Raw genomic sequence first — 6629 nt, 5'->3', positions numbered from 1 at the left:
CAAGTGAACTGTTGCTTATAAATGTATTGCACTTAAATATATGTTAAACAAAATCAATATTTAATAGATAAATGGTAAATTATTGATTTTAAATATGGTTTTTTTTTTGTGATATGTATTAAAGTTTCAGCGAAGCTAATAAAATAAAACGTACATAGTAGTTGTTCAAAGTAGTTCTAATTGTTAAATTGGATGTTAATTTAATAGCTAATTTAATAATTTACAGTATTTATAAAGGTACTGTAGCTACAAGAACACCTACAACGATCGAACCACATAAAGAACTAGTATCGTTTTAAATAACAAATAGAAGTTGGCTTTGTATGTCTTCAGCGATTGTCATGAAACGTGTCCCGCAATTTCGCTCGACTATCATGAAATCAAAATAATGCTAGAAGTGAGAATTTAAAAGCGTTGTAAGATGTATTAATCACTGTTCATGTTAGATTCGGTTAAACTGATTATTTCGAAAATTAAAAGCAAATAGTCGACAAAATTAACTACTATGATAGCATTTGTCCGGAATAAAAAAAGGCATTATGAATATATCTTAAAAATTGTACTAATATCTTTTCCATTCCATACTTGGTATTATGCCTTAGCTTCAATGAATGAAGTATTAAAACCCAGTTTTGATTGATATTATAAATAAACATTTATTTATGCTCAAGATTTTTATAACAAATCGAAACGAATACAGTAGAAAATATATGGTTTTTAGCGTTTCGAATATTGCAAATAAGTTTTGATAAATCTCTAGAATATTGCCTATGTATAATAGGCTTTATCTGGTACTAGCAAATTAGATTGGTTTGTATTTTTAATACTTATTACTTTTAATATCTAATTAATAATACTTTACGAGCAGATACGATGAGTAAAAATATCACTTTTTAGTTCACAGAATCTGCTGGTGTTGGTGCACTTTAGGCTCATTTTGGAAACTAAAATAATTTGTCAGGTAGTTAACAGGAGTATGTTCAGTTAGGAAACCAGTTATCAAGCTCAATTTAAATCTGTTTAGATTGAGAATTCTGTCATTTTTGTTATTGACTCGAATAGGCTTTTTAGACTGACTTAGGCCTTTGAAGCTGGACCAGATCGAACAGCTTATATTTTATGTTGCTAAGTACTGATTCAGTCTGACAAAGAGATTGAGGGTCCACAAAAGGGGTCAGGTCGTATGAAGTTGAACAGTGCCTCCACCTTCGTAAGTTATTTTGTGGCCGTCGAATCAATCATGACCTGGTATCCAAAGGAGTGTTACTTTATTTATAATATTTAATTCAAAAAAAGTATCTTCCAGCTTTTTATCACCATAGATGTGAGGGTACAAGTTTGAAGAAATTTTAAAGCTGCCTTGCAGTTCTTGCTTGTCTTAATACTTTAGTTTTAATAAAGTACCTTATCACTACCATACATTTGGATTAAATTAGTTATTTATTTCTGAGTACATTTAATTTTAAATATACTTTAGTGTCTTATTTTAATTTCAATATTTACACTTCATAGATAACAAATGTGGTCAAAGTGCATATTAATTTTTTGTATTAATTAAAGCCGGTTTTTTTCAAATATCCATTAGGTAGCTTTCTAATAAAACTGCTATAGTAACTATTTCCATTAAATAACAAAATATACAATTCTAATAGAATATTTCTTTTCTTATTTTTATTGTAATAATTTTGTTAGTAATATATAAATACATTATACATATAAAATATAAAATATATGTATATTTCATTATCACTGCTAAAAACACATATTAAGTCCATTTTATGACAAAAGTCATTCGCAATTTAAAGTAAAAGATGTTTTGGTTTTAAGAACATAAATATTTATATAAATAATTTATTTATGAATTCAAATTTATTAAAATAAAAAACAAAATCTTTAGTTATTTAAAATATTTTATTAATGTGTATATATGTTAATGTGAAAGTTCTTTGCCTTTCTAAATTAAAACCAGGTTTTGCTAAAGTAAGAAATTGTGTTAAAGTTGCAGATAATAAACAATAAAAATATCTGTAAAAAAAGAAATAAATGAGATTGTCATACATAGTGTGAAGGTCTATATTAAGTTCTTCGAAATGTCGGTAACATGGCAATGGAGTTATCAGATGAGGCATCAAGTACATATGTGTGATATATTCTTCACAAATCGAAATACCAATGTTTGTCTATCTAATTTGTTTAATCTATCTTAACACAAACGAATATCTCAAATTCAGTTCAGACGAATGATTGCATTTTTGTGCATAAACATTTGAAAAATAGACTTAAAACATTTGTCAGAATGTTCCAAATTTCTTCTTCTTGGTATTTACCTTGGTTAACCTTGACTGTAAAGAAGGTTCCGTAACGGGTGTTTTTTTTCCAATGCGCGGATGCTGAGCTAACGATCAACCCCAAACCTAGTTGATTTTTATAGCTAGAAAGTTTCCCCAGGTTATACCGCCTTTGCTCGGTCACCAGAGCCTCGTATGCAAGAACAGGTTCCACCACGTGTAGGTGAGGTTGGTTGTTGAAGAGGCTAGGCTGCGTATTCGCATCACTCCTCCATTGAGGAACACACTTGTGCCCCTTGTATTCATGTTCAAAATTTAAGTTTATAATAAATCACGTTGATATATCATATAAATTGAATAATCAGATTGTTATCATTATGTTTATAAGCATTTAGTTTTAATAAGGTTATTATTGATCTTTTTAGAAGGGTTTTCGAATAACAAAGAAAGAAATAAAGGACAAACACAAAAATTTATTTTTTTAATTTTATTGAAATTTGGCTGACCATACAACGCTGTTTCGAGTATTGCCAAGTACTCTTCATCAGTGGTCTTTGGGAATAATCGAATATTATTTAATTAGCTTATAGTCCGTATATAATTTGTTTGGACTGCAAGTGCCAGGCTTAGAACTCGTGCCTGTCAAATTAGAAGCGATGACTAATCGTGTTTATCCACAAGAAGCCAAGGCTGCACAAACTTTCAATGCTCAAGTTCCAGGTTTTATTGTCACTTATTTTTATTTAATTAGTGACAACAACCAACGCACTTGCCGTGCTTTTTAAATAAGAACGAGCTTATAAACTTCAGCTTTATTTTTAGAAACACAAGTTCAGCGAATTGAAAGTTTAACTTTTGGGTTTTGCCTATTTCTTTATTTCTTTTCAAAGCTACTCTTTTTGTAGAGACATTTTGTAATGCATATTGTTTTACTTACTACATGTAAAGCGACCATTCTGGTGCTTTTTACAAAGAAGCTATGCTATGTTATTCTACAAATCCGCTTTCGCGGTTAGGAAAAGTTGAACAATATTATATTTTAACATATTGTTCTTTACTTTTCACAAGTCTAATATTTGAATAAAGTATTAGTGTTGCTATAAAGCTACGCTTTCTTTGTATGGTGACAAAGAAGCTTTATTAAAATTTAGAGGGTTTTCGAATAACAAAGAAAGAAATAAAGGACAAACACAAAAATTTATTTTCCCTATACAAAGTAAGTCTAGCTTAACAGCAACACTAATACTTTATTCAGTTATTATTGATCGTTAATAAAATTTGTTATGTTTATATTAGATATTTTTTGGACTAAGCATAATCCAGTAAAGTCATATCACTTCACTGGGCAATGCAATTTGACATTTCTTATTCAATTTTAATAGTTGATTTAATAAAATATACCTAATGAACAAATTTTTTGATATATATCTAATATATGTATATATCTAATATATATTATATTCCTATTACATTTTTAATCTATCGATAAATATATAATCATACCAGTACCAACTTAAAAAAATGTGCTTATGCTCTATAAGTAAGTCCATTGTTGCTTATACACTTATCATATCAACTGACAGCTCAGATAAGTACTTATATGGGAAAATTTTGTATTTATCACTAACTTCTTCCCAAAATATGCAAATTGAATAAGTTTGCGAATATTTATATATGTACTTTGTTTTAAATTTTTAATCGTATTTTACTAAATCCAAGATCGTTATCAATGCTTTTACAGATTGGATGTGACTTTAATATATAACTTTATCACTTCATTTCAAAAACGGCTATTAATTATTATTATTAACCTTTATTAAGGGCATTCAAACTGCGACAATGTAAAATTTTATTTCTTTTATTTGTTTTTAGTATTACGGTTTAAATAATATTGTTAAAATCTTATATTAAATATGACGTCATCATACTTTACAATACAAACGAATATAGGTTATAATTTTCCCCTGTCACTCTCCATTAATTTAAACGGATCTTGTATGTGGGAAGGATATAAATATATCTTTAATAAAGTCTGATATTAATAGCGTTCATTTACATATTTTATATGAACTCTATTATTTTTTTTCATTTTGTTTTTCATTCCTTCTCTCTTTTATACTTCACGCATATAGTTTTTTTCTTCTCTTTCTTGCACTCGTAGTTTGTAAACTACTTTAATGAAAAAGTGAACTATGAACTAGATGAGTTCATAGTTCTATGTATATTATAATTTTGGTGTAATGTACATTATTTTCTATAACACATTATTTTTTAGGTGTTATTTCAACGCGAGATCCCCGTCCATATATATGTATATAGCTTATAGTATTTGTTAAATCATTGAAATTATAACTTGTTTTAAGGTATAGTCAATGGCAGAATTTCATCAAATTGGGTATTTTTTATATTGGATGTCCACTGTATATTTGATAGGTAATACTTTCACGTTTTCTGCTTTTTAAAAATATATCTCAGCATTAATGCCTCACAATAGATTTTTGCATAAATTTATGTTTAATGGACTCACATAAAAATGTTAATTTTTCAAAATTGTGCGCAGTGGGTCTGTTGTTGAAGGAAAATAAGAACACCAAGAATTCGGTGAACTATTTTAAATTCGACACATGTAGAAAGCAGGCACTTCTTTTTTATTTTATAATATATTTATATGAATTCTTTTAATATTAATATTAATGATATACATATATTTATAAATTCATATGTTGTTTATAGCGAAATATATGCGTTGTTTTCTTTTGAAAAGTAAAACAATAAAAATTTTATAAAACAATAAAATTCAACACCTTTGTTTTTAATTCACTGTAATATTCCATAAAATAACGTAGTATATTGTATAATTATTAAATAAAGCAGATGTTATAAACAGATATAGTAAGCAATACAATTATTTATATACTACGTAACACACTATACGAAATATTATTGTAGTTGCAAGTTTTCTGTCTGTAAAAATATTAAAATTTTCCTTAAATTAATAAAACATTTTCTTATCTGCTTAATTTAATTAAGTGTGCATTATAAATATAAAATTAAATTTTCAAATACACAGGAATTTCATTCATTTTCAATTTATATAACTTGTATCTCACAACATTTATCGGAAATAATTAAGTAGATGAGTATAATATACTAATATAATGCCATCAATTAGGGTGTAGAATGTAATTGGCTTTTAATGTCAATATTGTTTATTTATTTATCGTATTTACCGCAAAATTAATATATAAAAATTTCTGCTGTTAATTTTTTAAATAATAAAAATAAAATTCCGTGAAAAGTGTGAATTGAGGTAGAAAACAATTTATATTCCTTAGAAATTATAAATAATTAGTTAATTGCATAAAATAGATTTGTCATATTATTTAATAAATATTTATATTAGCAAAATTTACTTAATACAGTGCAACTCCTATAATTCGAACTACTTAAAGTTCAAACTTTTTAATTCATCACAATTCCCTATTTGTTTTATCTTGAAGACGTAAGCCACAACAATTTGAATTATTAACCTTTCATAAATCATGTCAATTTCAAGTATCCTTTATAATCTAGATTTTTTAAAAACTATTCGGAATTTCTGTCCAATGTGGGTTGATGTTGGGAACTAAAGCAATCACACTTTTAACATAAAATATAAAGTGAAAGCATTGTATGCATTTCATGTCAGATAATATGTAATCAAGAGTATGTAGATATAGTTTTATATTTTGCATTTGAGAAGTTTAAATGTAATAAAAATAAATAAAACTAATTAACGCTTATAATTCAACAACTTTGTAAATCAAACCTTCCATCATTTGAACGGATTTGCTATTCATTTGGGCATCAAATTATAGGGGTTCTACTGTATTTCCAATTTTAATTTAAAAATTATTATTCAGGTTTCATTATTTTATTTTATTTATTTATTTATTATTATTCATTTACTTTTTTAAATAAAACAACAAGTACGATTTCACATTATTACACAGATAATTGTATTAGAAAACAATCATAAATGAATTCTATCATAAATACTAGCAAATTATTTACTTATTTACATCTTGTAAAAATATTAGCTACAATATTATAAAATTCGCTAATAGGCGAATATTATATCTTGTAATAACACATATATACACGACTTAATGATCTAATAATGCCGATCATGAATATACATACATGGTCCCTAATATATTCTTAATATCTTCGCATATTTAATATTCAATAGTCCAAAATATTTAAGATATATAATTGATTTTAATCAGCTTTGATTGTCAAATTATTATTAAATATTACCACAAGAAGTAGCAAGTTTTATAATCGTTTTTTTGTATATTG

This window comes from Teleopsis dalmanni, chromosome 2 (genome assembly GCF_002237135.1).
Source record: "Teleopsis dalmanni isolate 2A chromosome 2, ASM223713v2, whole genome shotgun sequence".
Taxonomy (NCBI): domain Eukaryota; kingdom Metazoa; phylum Arthropoda; class Insecta; order Diptera; family Diopsidae; genus Teleopsis; species Teleopsis dalmanni.
Note: the sequence above shows the minus strand (reverse complement) of the source record.